This window comes from Pseudorca crassidens, chromosome 1 (genome assembly GCF_039906515.1).
Source record: "Pseudorca crassidens isolate mPseCra1 chromosome 1, mPseCra1.hap1, whole genome shotgun sequence".
Taxonomy (NCBI): domain Eukaryota; kingdom Metazoa; phylum Chordata; class Mammalia; order Artiodactyla; family Delphinidae; genus Pseudorca; species Pseudorca crassidens.
This window is the reverse complement of record NC_090296.1, coordinates 54,514,326-54,533,165: the sequence shown is the minus strand read 5'-3', so window position 1 is coordinate 54,533,165 and position 18,840 is coordinate 54,514,326.

Sequence of the window (18,840 nt, the reverse complement as noted above, 5' to 3'; positions counted from 1 at the left end):
TGTATTAAAGAAGCATCTCTCTTCCTTTATAAAACTAATTGCCTTGCTCTGCTTTTAGTCATCCAGTCACTTGTTTAATACCAAATATTGTTTCATTAATAAATCCTTTTTCTTTTGAATTTTCATTCTCATAAACTCATTCCTTCTTCTCAGACAACTAGTATGTTCAGAATTCTTATAACCAACAAATTCCCAAATTTTCTATCATTCCTGTGACCGTCTTAAATTATAATTCTCTCTAGTTTCATCTGTAGAATTCTTCATACTCTATTTGCTGCATTTACTCTCTTACTGTTTTACTCCCTTAAAATCTTCCTACTTCTTACCTTTTTCCCCCTTTACTTAACTATTCAGACGTCATCAATGACTTCCTCACTTTTAAAACCAATATTAATTCTTCTTATTAGTAACCCTCTTTTTTTTTTTCCTGGCTTGTCAGGAGCTTTCTTTTTCTTGACACCCTGGCCTTCCTTAGTGTACTTGATGCTTTGTTTTATCTGATTTGCCTCCTGTTTCTTTGCTTAATTCTTTTGTCTCTTCTTACTCTTTAGATGTTTTTATAAAGGGAATTCCCCAAGATTCTGTTCTTTCCTCTCATTATTTTTTCTTTATCTCTCTGGGAATTAATTTACTCACATAAAGACTTGCCTTAGTTTAGAGATCCTTCAAATATTCAAATATTCGTCTCACTTCTGATCAATGTGCTGACTTCTGTATCTTTCCAACATACTGTTAAGTATATTTTTTCCTGTTTTTTTTTTTTTAACTTAACTGTCTTCTCAAAAATACTATTCATTCCTTTTGATGTTGTTTCTGTTAATGTTTACCATTTCCCCCATTTAAATTCATTCAACGATTTTTATCTTTCATTCTATTTTCACTCTGTTCTTCAAATTGGACAATTTATATTGATCTGTGTTTAAATTTGTTGATTCTTTTGGTTGCTAAGCCCATCCAGTGAATTTTTGTTTAAATTATAATTTTCAGTTATTTAAATTTTATATGGTGTTTTAAAATAATATCCATTTCTTTCAGAGTCCCTGTCTTCTCATTCATTATGGTTATATTTAATTCTTTGAACAAAATTTTAACAGCTGTTTAAAATCCTTGAGTGTTAAGTCTGAAACCTGGACCATGATAGATTTAGATTTTATTCATTGTTTTGATTCGTTTTGTTTTGCTTGACCCTGGGGCACATTTCCTATTTCTCTATATGTGACTTTTATTTTATACTTGACATTGTGAACGATATATTATATATCTATATTCCTCTGAAAAGTGTTGCTTTTTTTTTTTCTATTAGGTGATTTAATTACTGGATGATCACTTTAAACTTGTGTAGGATTTATTTTATACTTTGTTAGTACAGATTTATGAAAAGTCCAAGTTGTTTCCCAAGCCTCTATATCTTGGCAGAACTAACCTCTAAACTCTTTCTCCTGAAGATCTTTCATGGCTTGGTTTTAAGATTTGTTATGGCATGCTGCAAGTAGGCTCTACTTTATGGTGTGGTTCTTACTCTTGAAGCACAAGTTTTCTCATGTCTCACTGGTTTGTTCAAGGTGTTAATGAAGTATCAACTTGGTCATTCCTTTATTTTTTTAAATTTTTTATTATTTTTTAAATTTTTTTAAACTGTGCTATACACTGCAGACAGTTTTGTAAGGTTTGGATCGTAGGCCTTAACCCTTGTCTTATGCAGTTGATATGTCTGAGTTCTTTCCTAATATAATAGAGCTACAAGGGTAACACTTTTTAAAAAAAATTTCTTTATTTTATTTATTCATTTTTGGCTGTGTTGGTTCCTCATTGCTGCACGCAGGCCTTCTGTAGTTGTGGCGGGTGTGGGCTCCTCTTAGTTGCGGTGCTTGGGCTTCTCATTGCAGTGGCTTCTCTTGTTGTGGAGCACGGGCTCTAGGTGTGCAGGCTTCAGTAGTTGCAGCACGTGGGCTCAGTAGTTGTGGCTCGTGGAATCTAGAGCACAGGCTTAGTAGTTGTGGCACACAGGCTTAGTTGCTCCACGGCATGTGGGATCTTCCCGGACCAGGGCTCGAACGCATGTCTCCTGCACTGGCAGGTGGATTCTTAACCACTGCACCACCAGGGAAGCCCTGGTCGTTCCTTTATAGTTGACTTGAACTCCAGTGTCTCCCGGTATTGCTTGATCTCTCATACCTCTCTTCACTGTTAACCCATGGCAGAGGTTCTCTGATAAACTTTAGTCTTTCCCTGTGTATGTGCCGCCCATTCTTCAGCCAAGGACTATGTGGGAGTCCCACATGGAATGCTGTGTTCCATTTTATGCACAGGTCCCTCCTCTCAGATGCCCTGTCCCACAAATTCTGGCCACTCACCAGCTGCCATGAACTCTGATCTTTATCCTTAGCTCAGTGGAATTGCTGTACTCTGCTTGGCCTCTAGCTCATTATGTTGTGATTGGGAAATTGTCCCTAGACAGAGAGAGGGCAATTGTAGGTTCCCATCTCTCAGGAATCATAGGATTGAACTGACTATTGTCCAGTGTCTGAAAAGAGTTGTATGTATTTTTCTAATTCTACAGTTTTACAGGAAGAGGTAGTTTATAGGAGGAGGGCTAGTTTGGTAATAGTTATTCCATCAAAGCCAGAAGTCTTAAAACCTTAAAATCTTTTTTGACTCCTTTCTCATATTCAGGCTTCCAATCCAAACTAAATCCTTTTATTCTTCCTTCTCAAAACTGTTTATGTCTATCCAATCATTTCTGTGATCATTGTCTACCATCCTGACACCATCAATTCCCCAAACTTCTATGACATCTATATCTTTCTAACTAGTCTCCTACAGTTGATATGGCTTTAATTATATCATTTTTTTACATAAGTTCTTTACTAATTACTTAATCTGTCCTGTTTAATCAGAAAACTCAGTTCTTCCTCAAATTATCTCTATGTGATATTATAGCTTTTTGTACTACAATTCCCTCATATATACCATAGTTGCTAGAATACCTATATGTGTGATTCCTTAGTTTGCTTATATTATTTATCTTACATAGAATGCTTTGATTCTTCAAAATTATTTTTTTCAAAAAATATTTATTAAGTGCCTAAGGTGTGCCAGACATCATTTTAATTTATAGGATTACAGGAATGAATAGTTTAGACAGATTCCATCACATTACAGAACTTAAAATTGAGTGGAGGAGATAGAAATTGAAGGAAAAATTCACATAAATATTAATTATGCTTGTGTTAGGAGCAACAGTAGAGAAGTACACTGTGTCTTAAGTGTATTTACTATGCAGCCTTCACCTAAACTTTAGAATGCCTTTACCTGGGGAATTAGATTTGAGTACCTAAGCAGTAATAAAAGTAAGCTGGATGAAATACAGGTGGAGGACATCTTTCTAGGCAGAAAGAACAGCTTGAGAGACAGCCCCAAGGAAGGAAGGAACATGATTTTGCAGTAACCGAAAGTAGCCAGTGAGCCTAGAGTACAGTAACAAGTAAGTGGTGAATGATGGGATGGTAAATTACCATAGAGTCAAATGCAGGCCCTGTAGGTTATAATGACACTTTTGGATTTTGTCCTAAGAGCAAAGAGAAGCCTGTAGGTTACCTCAAATCTGTCACCCAACTTGCTAGCAGGCTCTAGGACTGTTAGACAACCTCTCTCTCCACTCTTCAAACTGTTATTCTTGGAGGTGGAACTTTAATGGTACAACAGAGCTTGAAAGGAGTCATAGATTCTGCTCATATTGCTCTTATCCTTATAATTGACAGAATGCCAGTCATTTGTGGACATAAGAGTGTAACAATACAGAATTGTGGGACTGTGTTAATCTTTCTTTTAATTCTTACCTACTTTACATAGTCATACAAACTTATTCGCCTTCTGGCCCACAAAGCTGTTAGTTGTTTTAAGTAGGAGGTATATTAGAATCACATTTTATTAAAATATCCCTTATTGAACTTAGGGGAAATTTTTGAAGGGGCAGGAGGCAAGAATGAAAGTTAGAAGGTTCGTTAAGATGCTTGAGTGCAGGCTAGAATCTTGCAGCTCTGAATAGAATGTTTGATCTGGAAAAACTAGGACAAGGGACCATTTATATTGCACCATTTCCCTCCTTTGATCACCTTACTAAAATTTTTCCATTTTCTTCTCTCTCCATTTACAAATATTGTCTATTTATGTTTTCAGTAATGTATATGTACTTATTTAACCTCTGAAGTAGAATTCTCTTAAGGAAACACTATGTATTTTATTTACCTTCTTATCTGCTATGTTATCTAGGACAGTGACTACATTCATTCATTTATTGGTTCATTTGTTCATTTACAGATACTTAGCTCTTAACATGTTTCAGGTTATTTAAGCACTGTAGAGTAACTACCAAGAACAAAAGACATAATCCCTGCTTCTGTAGAGTGTCTCATCCCATAAAGGCATTTATCTGACAATAATGCAAATTAATGCCAACTATAAGTGTAATGGGCTCCATGTCATAGAACATCCATAGTACTATGAGAGCATATAATAAGATAGGCTTCCTATTGAGCTGAGATAAGAATTAGCTTTAAACAAGGTAAAGGGAGAGAAGACATTTTAGGCAGAGAGATGTATTGATCTTGTGGCAGGAACAACTAGACGCATCTGAGCAATGCAAAGAAAGCCAACATAGCTGGAGCCCAGAGAAGGAGATGTAAGGTAAAGCTGGGACAGTAGGCCAGTTCTAGGCAATTTAGGGCCTTTATAAGTCATGTTAAGATTTTAGTCTTTCAAAAAGTCTACAAATAATAAATGCTGGAGAGAGTGTGGAGAAAAAGGGACCATCCTACACTGTTGGTGGGAAAGTAAATTGGTACAGTCACTATGGAGAACGGTATGGAGGTTCCTTAAAAAGCTAAAAATAGAGTTACCATATGGTCCTGCAGTCCAACTCCTGGGCATATATCTGGGAAGAACAACAACTCTAATTAAAAAAGATATATGCACCCCAGTGTTCATAGCAGCACTATTTACTATAGCTAAGACATGGAAGCAACCTAAATGTCCATTGACAGATGAATGCATAAAGAAGATGTGAGATATATATATATATATATATTCATTTATTTATGTTTATATATATACACAATGGAATATTACTCAGCCATAAAAAATGAAATAATGCCATTGCAGCAATATGGATGGATCCAGAGATTATCACATTAAGTGAAGTAAGTCAGACAGAAAAAGACAAATATCATATGATATCACTTATATGTGGAATCTAAAAAAATGATACAAATGAACTTATTTACCAAACAGAAATAGACTCACAGACATAGGAAACAAACTTATGGTTACCAAAGGGGAAAGGTGGGGAGGGGTCAATTAGAAATTTAGGATTAGTAGGTACACACTACTATATATAAAATATATAAACAACAAGGACTGACTGTATAGCACAGGGAACTATATTCAATACCTTGTAATAATTTATAATGGAAAAGAACTTGAAAAAGAATATATAAATGAATCACTTTGCTGTACATCTGAAACATTGTAAATCAACTATATTTCAATAAAAATACTTTAGTCTTTATCCAATTAATATATAATTAATAAACATATATAATATGTTTCTAATAGGTATTTACTTAACAAATATGAGTATTTTAGTAAGCAATGAGGTTAGAACTAACCCAGTAAAAAAGATTAACTAGGTGAGATTTAGGGAATTCGATTGAATTAGAAATGGGATCCATGATGTAAGGTGGCAAGAAGGTAGGCAGTGTTTGAAGGGCAGGGTTTGAAAATAGAGCAGAGATTTGTAGTGAGAAAAGTGAAGACTCTCAAGAAGCTATAATTGTGTTAAACACAGATGACTGCTAGTGCTATTGGGCTGCAAAGCTGAAGGATGTTTGCATTAACCAAACTCCGTACCTGGCTTTTCTCCATAATTATTTTATACATTATTACTGTGAATGACATGTTAGAGGTCCCCAAGAATATTCCCTAGTTTGGTGATTCTCTAGGAGGACTCACAGAACTCAACATAGAGTTGTACGCACAGCTACATTTTCTTATAGCAAAAGGATTTTAAAAAAACAGCAAAGGGAAAGGTGCATGGGTCAAAGTCTCAGTGCAACCAGATGTAAGCTTCTAAAGAGTCCCAGTAGAGTCACAAAGGAGGCATTTAATTCCCCAGCACTGAATTGTGATGACAAGTTTGAAATGCTGTCTACCAGGGAAACTCATTAGTGACTCAGTGTCCAAAATTTTTACTGGGAGCTGGTCATTTTGTCACCCTCTGCCTAGTCTGTACCAAATTTCTAGTCTCCCAGGAGTGATGTAGATGTTCAGCATAAACCACATTATTTTAACAGAGTTTAGGCATAATGAGTGACTCTTATCAATTCTCAGAATGGTGGAAAAATATCCTCTTTAAATCAAGTTCCCAGGTGCCAGCCAAGGGTCAACTTCACAGGCAGGCCTTTCTAAGGATATATAACTCTTCTGCACAATGGCAATAATAGAATTTGTAGATCATCCTTTGTTTCCTGGTTCTTTGTGCTAATTTATTCTTTATGTAATATATTCTGAAGCAACCTATTATCTGTATCAGTGTGGCTGTCATTTGATTTATACATGGTGTCACAGACTCTTGACTTTTTGTACTTTTGGGTCATCATATTTTTTCACTCTTTTTCAAACAGTGCTCTTGTTTCAGGACATATTTGGCCAAGCTTGGATTTTGTGGAATTATATCTTGTGTTCCATTCTTTCTTCTAATCTCTTCTCTAGTCACTACATATTGATCTCATGTCATATCTAAGTTTCCTTGAAGATTAATGGGAAAATCATCCTTCACTTTGAAATGCCTTTTTATATAAGGTTGTAATTTACCTTCCTAACAATGCATAAATCTACCAAGAGTTTACAATATTTCTGATTGGAGTTAAAAGATAATATTAATGGGAAGTTATAAAATTTAATGAAAGCTCATAAAGAATTATTGTTAGTTAAAATAATTATAGTGTGGAAATGTATTATTTAGTAACAGCTTACACTGTAAAGAAATGTACACAGGCATTTTTTTCTTTTATTGGACCAGTGTTGCATTGCTATGCATTGATTTTCCCATACTAATAGAAATTGCTTAGAAGGTTGTGGTGGCCACAACTGTGATGCATCAGACTGTTGTTTGGCTGTGGTCTTGCTGTATTTTATCAAAAGAGTTTGTATATTGCCCTGTCTTATGTATTACTCCATACTCAAAGCCAAGAATTTTTAATCTTTTTTATTCCTAGAAATTGTTTCTATTCTCTGAGCCCATATTATTGAAAATGTGTTCCATGGACCAGTAATATTGGGATTACCTGGGAGTTTGTTAGAAACACAGAATCTGAGGCCTATCCCCAGAACTGCTGAATAAGAACCTGCTTAAGTGGACTGTGTGTGCCGAGAGCCTGGAGCTAGCATGGATGCCTCATGCTGACACAATCCCCTTTATTCGGATTATCTGAAAATGTTGAAATTCTATCACTTGCAGCAGAATGAGCCCAGTCTAATATAAAAATTAACCAGGTAAGAGGAGACCAACACTGCCCACTTCTTGAAACCCTCTGGGTCATAGGTCTGCATCTGGGTCAGTTTGCACTTTATCCTCGAGGCCATCCATGCCCAGCACTTGCTGCTGCTTGGGTCCCTTCTGTTTCCACTGCTGCCTGGCTGAGGGTCACAGAGACACCGCTGGCATCAGGCAAGAAGGATCATGCAGCTCACTTTTCCAGTGCAATAATCCATTCATCACGGGGAAATTTAATTGGAAAGGAGGAGACAAAATGGCAGAGTAGAAGGATTTGAGCTCATCTCCTCTCATGAAAACACCAAAATCAAAACTAACTGCTGAACAATCATCTACAAAAAAGCCTGGAGCCTAGCAAAAAAGATATTTTACATCCAAAGACAAAGAAGAAGCCACAATGAGACAGTAGGAGTTGCACTTTTGTGATATAATCAAATCCCATACCCACTGGGTGGGTGACCCACAAACTGGAAAATAATTATATCACAGAGGTTCTCCCACAGGAGTGAGAGTTCTGTGCCCCACATTAGGCTCCCCAGCCTGAGGGTGTGTCATCAGGAGGAGGAGCCCCCAGAGCATTTGGCTTTGAAGGGCAGTGAGGGTTGAGTACAGGAGCTCCACAGGACTGGGGGAAATAGAGACTTCACTCTTGGATGGTGCACACAAGTTTTCACATGTACTGGGACTCAGGGTAAAGCACCGACTCCATAGGAGCCTGGGACAGACCTACCTGAGGGTCTTGGAGAGTCTCCTATGGTGACAGGGGTTGTCTGTGGCTCACTGTGGGGCAAGGACACTGGTGGTGGAGGCCCCAGGGAATGTTCATTAGTGTGACCTCTCCCAGAGGTCACCATTGTGGCACTAAGACCTGGCCCCATTCAACAGCCTGGAGGCCCCAGTTCTGGGACACCTCAATCCAAAAAACCAACAAGGTGGGAACAAGCCCCACCCATCAGCAGACAGGCTGGCTAAAGTCATCCTGAGCCCACATCCACCTCTAAACATACCCCTTGACATGGCCCTGCTCACCAGAGGGACAAGACCCAGCTCTACCCACCAGTAGGCAGGCACCAGTCCATCCCAGCAGAAAGCCTGCACAAGCCCCAGGACCAACCTCACCCACTAGGGAGCAGACACCAGAAGTAAGATGAACCACAATTCTGTAGCCTGCAGAACGGAGACCATAAACACAGAAAGTTAGACAAAATGAGATGGCAGAGAAATATGTTCAAGAACAAGGAACAAGATAAAACCCCAGAAGAACATCTAAGTGAAGTAAAGATAGGCAATTCTACTTGAAAAAGAATTCAGAGTAATGATAGTAAAAATGATCTAAGATCTCAGAAAAAGAATGGACGCACAGACCAAGAAGATACAAGAAATGTTTAACAAACAGCTAGAAGATTTAAAGAAAAAAACAAATGGTGATGAACAATACAGTAACTGAAATGAAAAATACACTAGAAGGAATCAGTAGCAGAGTAAATGAGGCAGAAGAACAAATAAGTGAGCTGGAAGACAGACTGCAGGAAATCACTGCCACAAAACAGAATAAAGAAAAAAGAATGAAAAGGAATAAAGACAGTCTCAGAGACCTCTGGGACAACATTAAATGCACGAACATTCACATTATAGGGATCCCAGGAGGAAAAGAGTGAGAGAAATGGCCTGAGAAAATAGTTGAAGAGATAATAGCCAAAAACTTCCCTATCATGGGAGAGGAAACAGTCACTCAAGTCCAAGAAGCACAGAGAATCCCATACAGGATAAATCCGGGGAGTAACATGCCAAGACATATATTAATCAAATTGACAAAAATTAAAGACAAAGAGAGGGGATTGGTTCAAGATGGTGGAGTAGAAGGATGTGCTCTCATGCCATCTTGGGAGAACACCAGAATCACAACTAACTGCTGAACAGTTGTTGACAAGAAGACACTGGAACTCACCAAAAAAGATACCCCACATCCAAAGACAAAGGAGAAGCCACAATGAGTTGGTAGGAGGGGCGCAATCACAATAAAATCAAATCCCATAATTGTTGGGCAGGTGACTCACAAACTGGAGAACACTTATACCACAAAAGTCCACCCACTGGAGTGAAGGTTCTGAGCCCCACATCAGGCTTCTGAACCTGGGGGTCTGGCAATGGGTGGAGGAATTCCTAGAGAATCAGACTTTGAAGCCTAGTGGGATTTGATTTCAGGACTTCGACAGCACTGGGGGAAACAGAGACTCCACTCTTGAAAGACACACACAAAGTAGTGTGCGCATCGGGACCCAGGGGAAAGAGCAGTGACCCCATAGGAGACTGAACCAGACCTACCTCTAGTATTGGAGGGTCTCCTGCAATGGCAGGGGGTGGCTCTGTGTCACCATGAGGACAAGGACACTGGCAGCAGAAGTTCTGGTAAGTACTCTTTGGCATGAGCCCTCCCAGAGTCCGCCATTAGCACCACCAAAGAGCCCAGGTAGGCTCCAGTGTTGGGTTGCCTCAGGCCAAACAACCAACAAGGAGTGAATCCAGCCCCAACCATCAGCAGTCAATTGGATTAAAGTTTTACTGAGCTCTGCCCATCAGCACAACACCCACGACCAGGCCCTCCCATCAAGAAACTTGCACAAGGCTCTTAGATAGCCTCATCCACCAGAGTGCAGACAGCGGAAGCAAGAAGAACTACAATCCTGCAGCCTGTGGAACTAAAACTACATTCACAGAAAGATAGACAAGATGAAAAGGCAGAGGGCTATGTACAAGATGAAGGAACAAGATAAAACCCCAGAAAAACAACTAAATGAAGTGGAGATAGGCAACCTTCCAGAAAAAGAATTCAGAATAATGATAGTGAAGATGATCCAGGACCTCAGAAAAAGAATGGAGGCAAAGATTGAGGAGATGCAAGAAATGTTTAACAAAGACCTAGAAGAATTAAAGAACAAACAAACAGAGATGAACAATACAATAACTGAAATGACAAATACACTAGAAGGAATCAATAGCAGAATAACTGAGGCAGAAGAACGGATAACTGACCTGGAAAACAGAATGGTGGAATTCACTGCTGTGGAACAGAATAAAGAAAAAATAATGAAAAGAAATGGAGACAGCCGAAGAGACCTCTGGGACAACATTAAACGCAACAACATTTGCATTATACGGGTCCCAGAAGGAGAAGAGAGAGAGAAAGGACCTGAGAAAATATTTGAAGAGATTATAGTTGAAAACTTCCCTAACATGGGAAAGGAAATAGCCACCCAAGTCCAGGAAGTGCAGAGAGTGCCATACAGGATAAACCCAAGGAGAAACACACTGAGACACATAGTAATCAAATTGGCAAAAATTAGAGACAAAGAAATATTATTGAAAGCAGCAAGGGAAAAACGACAAATTACATACAAGGGAACTCCCATAAGGTTAACAGCTGATTTCTCAGCAGAAACTCTACAAGCCAGAAGGGAGTGGCATGATACACTTAAAGTGAGGAAAGGGAAGAACCTACAACCAAGATTACTCTACCTGGCAAGGACCTCATTCAGATTCGATGGAGAAATCAAAAGTTTTACAGACAAGCTAAGAGAATTCAGCACCACTAAACAAGCTCTACAACAAATGCTAAAGGAACTTCTCTAACTGGGAAACACAAGAGAAGAAAAGGACCTACAAAAACAAACCCGGGGCTTCCCTGGTGGCGAGTGGTTGAGAGTCCGCCCTCCGATGCAGGGGACATAGGTTCATGCCCCGATCTGGGAAGATCCCACATGCCACGGAGCGGCTGGGCCCGTGAGCCATGGCTGCTGAGCCTGCGTGTCCGGAGCCTGTGTTCCGCAATGGGAGAGGCCACAACAGTGAGAGGCCTGCGTACACCAAAAAAAAAAACAAACCCCAAAACAATTAAGAAAATGGTAATAGGAACATACATATCGATAATTACCTTAAACGTGAATGGATTAAATGCTCCACCAAAGGAAACAGGCTTGCTGATTGTATACAAAAACAAGACCCATACATATGCTATCTACAAGAGACCAACTTCAGACCTAGGAACACATACAGAATGAAAGCAAGGGGATAGAAAAACATATTCCATGCAAATGGAAATCAAAAGAAAGCTGGAGTAGCAATACTCACATCAGATAAAATAGACTTTAAAATAAAGTATGATACAAGAGACAAAGCAGGACACTACATAATGATCAAGGGGTCAAACCAAGAACAAGATATAACAATCGTAAATATATATGCACCCAACATAGGAGCACCTCAATACATAAGGCAACTGCTAACGGCTATGAAAGGGGAAATTGACAGTAACACAGTAAGAGTGGGGGATTTTAACACCTCACTTACACCAATGGACAGATCATCCAAACAGAAAGTTAATAAGGAAGCACAAGCTTTCAATGACACAATAGACCAGATAGATTTAATTGATATTTATAGGACATTCCATCCAAAAACAGCAGATTACACTTTCTTCTCAAGTGCTCACGGAATATTCTCCAGGATAGATCACATCTTGGGTCACAAATCAAGCCTCAGTAAATTTAAGAAAATTGAAATCATATCAAGCATCTTTTCTGACCTCAGTGCTATGAGATTAGAGATCAATTACAGGGAAATAAGTGTAAAATACACAAACACATGGAGGCTAAACAATATGTTACTAAATAACCAAGAGATCACTGAATAAATTAAAGAGGAAGTCAAAAAATACCTAGAGATCAATAAAGATAAATAAAGCTAAAAGCTGTTCTTTGAGAAGATAAACAAAATTGATAAACCATTAGCCAGACTCATCAACAAAAAGAGGGAGAAGACCCAAATCAATAAAATTAGAAATGAAAAGTTACAATAGACACCGCAGAAATACAAAGCATCCTACGAGACTACTGCAACCAACTCTATTCAAATAAAATGGACAACTTGGAAGAAATGGACAAATTCTTAGAAAGGTACAACCTTCCAAGACTGAACCAGGAAGAAATAGAAAATATGAACAGACCAATCACAAGTAATGTATACAAAACTGTGATTAAAAATCTTCCAACAAACAAAAGTCCAGGACCAGATGGCTTCACAGTTGAATTCTATCAAACATTTAGAGAAGAGCTAACACCCATCCTTCTCAAATGCTTCCAAAAAGTTGCAGAGGAAGGAGCACTCCCAAACTCGTTCTATGAGGCCACCATCACCCTGATACCAAAACCAGAGATACTACAAAAAAAGAAAATTACAGACCAATATCACTGATGAATATAGATACAAAAATTCTCAATAAAATACTAGCAAACAGAATCCAACAACACATTAAAAGGATCATACACCATGATCAAGTGGGATTTATCCCATGGGTATAAGGATTCTTCAATATACATAAATCAATCAACGTGATACACCATATTAACAAATTGAAGAATAAAAACCATATGATCATCTCAATAGATGCAGAAAAAGCTATTGACAAACTTCAACACCCATTTATGATAAAAACTCTCCAGTAAGTGGGCATAGAGGGAACCTACCTCAAACGTAATAAAGGCCATATACAACAAACCCACAGTAAACATTATTCTCAGTGGTGAAAAACTGAAAGCATTTCCTCTAAGATCAGGAAGAAGACAAGATGTCCACTCTTGCTACTATTAGTCAACATAGTTTTGGAAGTCCTAGCCACAGCAATCAGAGAAGAAAAAGAAATAAAAGGAATCCAAATTGGAAAAGAAGTAAAACTGTCACTGTTTGCAGATGACATGATATTATACTTAGAAGATCCTAAAGATGCTGCCAGAAAACTACTAGAGCTCTTCAATGCATTTGGTAAAGTTGCAGGATATAAAATTAATACACAGAAATGTCTTCCATATCTATACAGTAACAATGAAAGTTCAGAAAGAGAAATTAAAGAAACCATCCCGGGCTTCCCTGGTGGTGCAGTGGTTGAGAGTCCGCCTGCCAATGCGGTGGACATGGGTTCATGCCCCGGTCTGGGACGATCCCACATGCTGCAGAGTGGCTGGGCCCATGAGCCATGGCCGCTGAGCCTGTGCATCTGGAGCCTGTGCTCCGCAACAGGAGAGGCCACAACAGTGAGAGGCCCGTGTACCACAAAAAAAAAAAAAAAAAAAAGAAACCATCCCATTTACCATCACACCAAAAATAATAAAATAACTAGTAATAAACCTACCTAAGGAGGCAAAAGACCTGTACTCAGAAAACTGTAAGATACTGATGAAAGAAATCAAAGATGACACAAACATATGGAGAAATATACCATGTTCTTGGATTGGAAGAATGAATATTGTGAAAATGACTATACTAACCAAAGCAATCTTCAGATTCAGTGCAATTCCTATCAAATTACCAATGGCATTTTTCACATAATTAGAACAAAAATTTTACAATTTGTATGGAACCACAAAAGACCACACACACATAGCCAAAGCAATCTTGAGAAAGAAAAACAGAGCTGGAGGTATCTGGCTCCTGATGTCAGACTATACTATAAAGCTACAGTCATCAAAATATTATGGTACTGGCACAAAAACAGAAATATAGATCAATGGAACAGTATAGAAAGTACAGAGATAAACTCACACACCTCTGGTCAACTAATCTATGACAAAGGGGCAAAAATATACAATGGAGAAAAGACAGTCTCTTCAATAAGTGGTGCTGGGAAAACTGGACAGCTACATGGAAACGAATGAAATTAGAACACTCCCAAACACCATATACAGAAATAAACTCAAAATGGATTAAAGACCTAAATATAAGTCTGGATACTATAAAACTCTTAGAGGAAAGCATAGGCATAACACTTTTTGACATAAATCGCAGCAACAGCCTTTTGGATCCACATCCTTGAGTAACGAAATTAAAACAAAAATAAACAAATGGGGCCTAATTAAACTTAAAAACTTTTGCACAGAAAAGGAAACTATAAACAAAACAAAAAGGTAACCCACAGAATGGGAGAAAATATTTGAAAGTGAAGCGACTGACAAGTGATTGGTCTCCAAAATATACAAACAACTCAATATAAAAAAACAAAGCAACCCAATCAAAAAATGGGTAGAAGTTCTAAATAAATCTTTCTCCAAAGAAGATGCATAGATGGCCAAAAAGCACATGAAAAATGCTCAACATTGCTAATTATTAGAGAAATGTAAATCAAAACTGCAGTGTGGTATCACCTCACACGAGTCATAATGGCCATCATCAAAAATTCTACAAACAATAAATGCTGAAGAGGGTATAGAGAAAAGGGAACCCTCCTACACTTTTGGTGGGAATGTAAATTGGTACAACCACTATGGAGAACAGTATGGGGGTTTCTTAAAAACCTAAAAATAGAACTACCAAATGATCCAGCAATCCCACTCCTAGGCATATATCCAGAAGAAGCCATAATTCGAAAACTTACCTGCACCCCAATGTTTAATGCAACAGTGTTTACAGTAGCCAAGACATGGAAGCAACCTAAATGTCCATAGAGAAATGGATAAAGAAGATGTGGTACATATATACAATGGAATACCACTCAGCCATAGAAAATGAAACAATGCCATTTGCGGCAACATGGATGGACCTAGAGATTATCACACTATGTGAAGTAAGTCAGAAAAATTTATCACACTATGTGAAGTAAGTCAAAAAAAGACAAGTATCATTTGATATCACTTATTTGTGGAATCTAAAAATGATACAAATGAACTTATTTACAAAACAGAAGCAGAGCCACAGACTTTGAAAACAAACTTAAGGTTACCAAAGGGGAAATGTGGTGGTGGGGGGAGGAATAAATTAGTAGATCAGGAATAACATATACATACTACTATATACAAAATAGATAATCAACAAAGACCTACTGTATAACACATGGAACTCTACTCAATATTCTGTAATAACCTGTATGTGAAAAGAATCTGGAAAAGAATGGATATACATACATGTATAATAATCACTTTGCTGTATACCTGAAACTAACACAATATTGTAAATCAGCTATACTCCAATATAAAATAAAAAATAAATTAAAAAAAGAATCTGCTTTTCACCAAGATCTCCAGTTGATCCATATGCATATTAAAGTTTGGGAACTGCTGCTCTAAATCCTGCTATTATCCTTGCCTTCCTATGCTCCATTATCAACCTGTGCCTGTCTCATGTTACATATCTGCTCATGCTGGGAATTATTAGCATGTTAGGAGTCAGGGAATTAAAAAGGTCTCTGACCTAATTAATTGATTATACCTGGAATCTGTGGGGAAAAGTCATAAATAACAAAAATTCCATAAATTGCATTAATTTGCGAGTGCTGCTGCAGTGTTAACTATTAATAAATATATTATTTCTCACGTAATGCTGTTTGCATTCTTAGCTTCTAGGTATTGCCCTAGTTGAGGGCCACTTTCCTCAATGCTCTAGGCAACTGCCTGAAAGATGCCTTTAGCATAGTATCATCAACCCCAACACTGATGCTTCCTAGCTGAAAATCTGCCGGCTTCACCTCTGTTGATTTTAAGCAATCAGCCTCTAAGCTGGGCCATTGTTTTTATTTTATTCTTTTAAATTTGTTTTTATTGATGAATAGTAGATTTACAATGTTTGTGTTAGTTTCAGTTGTGCTATACAGTCAGTCCTTGTTTATCTATTTTGTATGCAGTAGTGTGTATCTCTTAATCCTAGACTCCTAATTTACCTCTCCCCCTGCTTTACTCCTTTGGTAACCATAAGATTGTTTTCTATGTCTGTGAGCCTGTTTCTGTTTTGTAAGTTCATTTATATCATTTTTTTAGATTCCACAGATAAGTGATATCATATGATGTTTGTCTTTCTCTGTCTGACTTACTTCACTTAGTATGATTATCTCTAGGTCAATCCATGTTGCTGCAAATGGCATTATTTCAGCCCTTTTTTATGGCCATTGTTTAAACTGGAGTAGTCAACTTTTTCTTTTTTTTATATTTTCTTCTTCCTGTTCGTCATCACTAGCTGCCTGTGCCCAGATTCTAGGACAGACCAAAGAGAGTCCATTGCCTTAGCCAATTTAATGATGCTCTTGGCTTTGTCCATAGTGTATATTTTGCTCAGGAGTAAGGAATTTAAAACTATTCCCCTCTCACAGTCCCACTGCTGGGCAACCTGCATGCATCTCTGGTTCTTTTTGTCTCTTACAAAAAACCTCTTTCTGTTTCTCTCTCTCTTTAATCCTTCTACTTCTAGCCACTCATCACCTCCCTTAGTTAATTCAACTTAAACCTTGTACTTCTCTTTTATGTTTTAAGTTTTAGTGGCTCAATTTTCCACAGCTAAAATTCTTGGTTACATAAAACCATTACCCTCCCAATTAAAATGCAGTTGCTATGAGAAAATAATTTATCAAAATAGAAATCAGTGTTCATATAAATTATAATTTAAACTCTGAATAGTATTATTCAGGGTTTTCCAGAAAGATGTTAACATTGGAATTTAATCTGCATATTGAACAAATTTACTTATTAAAATGGAGTTCATAAGTATTGAGTTGATTTATACTGGAGGGAAATACTCTGTTTAGTAATTTGAATTCTATTTCTAAGATAAATAGTTTTACAGTTGTCTAAGGCTAGGTGAATATATGCAAAGTGATAGAATTACAACAACTGATAGAATGGATGGGTCTGATTTTTTTCCACTATGAATTTATACTGTTCTCTAAATAGCAGGGTACTTTTTGTTACTTCTTTCCCTTAAAATGCTGTTCTATTGAGAGTAACTGGATCTACCTAGTGTAATTTTGCTGAATTCACTAGTCCTAACCCTAAGCTTCTTCTTATTTAAAATTTATTAGGAGTATTTGATGAAATTGGACAAAAATGTGTTTAACTGCTATTTCATTCTGGGTTTATATTGAGAACTCACTATGAGAAAAATAAATTTTATTAAAAGTAACTGAATTCATCTCAGACATGTCAAAGTAATTTTTAAAAGCTTTGAAACATGCTATACTTTAACTTTTTAATATGACCATTTATACTGATTCTTGCTATTCTAAACCATTCTAAAGTTCATGCTGTAGCTTTATGTGTGTAAGATAATGAAGTCATTAGATATGGCAAATGTATGTCTAAAAAAGAGAAAGGAAAGAAAAAGTTTCTTAAAACTTTTTTTTTCTTTTGGGGTCTAGTTTTGATAAGAGTGCTCCACTAAGTCTGACTCCAATCTCAAGTCAGATAATATAATAAAATCCCTACCATGGATGAAAGACAACTCGTAATGGCAAATCCAGATTCCTTCAGGGTTGGGCAGTTCTCTAGATCAGATGAGACTCTGAGCTGGAGTGTCATGTGGCACATGTGACATGCCTAATTATGAGAACCAGAACATGCCTAAAATTATGGCTTTCCACAAAGTATTTATAGTTTATAAAGTCTGGATGCAATCTACCAGTCAGAGATCATTTTTACTACAAGTAAAATATCCTAATAACAATGTCAATATTCTATATTTATCAGTTAAAAAAAAAACTGAGCTAGAAAGTTAACCAAATATCAGATTTTCATGCAGAAGGGGATGGGTTTTATTAACCCTTACCCACACTTAATCAAAATTAACCATAATGATGATAAAACAGTAATTGTAGCAGTTGTGGAAACTTTTCTTGGTAAGAATTGCAAACCTTACCCTTTAATAATCTGAAGTGAGCACTGCAGAGGAGATCTGAAAGCTCCTGTTGATTATCATCAAAAGTTAGCATGTGGTTCAATAAGCAGACAGTGCAAGTCAGAGACAGGAGTATGGGATCCAGGACCTTGGATAGAAACTCCACTCTAACCATATTGACTAGATGTGTTTATTAGTTGTTAGTGAAGAGGGCTATGCTTTGTGATGAAACAAGACTGCTTTTCAGTTTTATGTAGTAAATTTAATTAATTACCTCGGTGCCCAAGTTAATTGTTAGGTATGTAACATTGTTAATAAGTATATAAATTGAGGCAGCATCTTCGTATGAGTATGAGCCCTGGCGTCAGACTGCCTGGCCCTGTCATGCCTTAGTTATGTGACCTTGGGGCAGTTTCTTAATTTTTCATGTCTTTGTTTTCCATCTGTAATGTAAAGATAATAAATATGGCTTAGTCATAGGGTTGTGTGAAATTTAAATAAGGTAGTATAAGTAAAGCTCTTAATTAAAGTGCCCTGAATATAGTAAAATCATTAAATAAATGAAAGTAATTATTAGTAAACAGTTAGGCAAATGTAGCTTATCCATATACTGTTTAAATTATTTTAAGTTTATTCTTATTTAT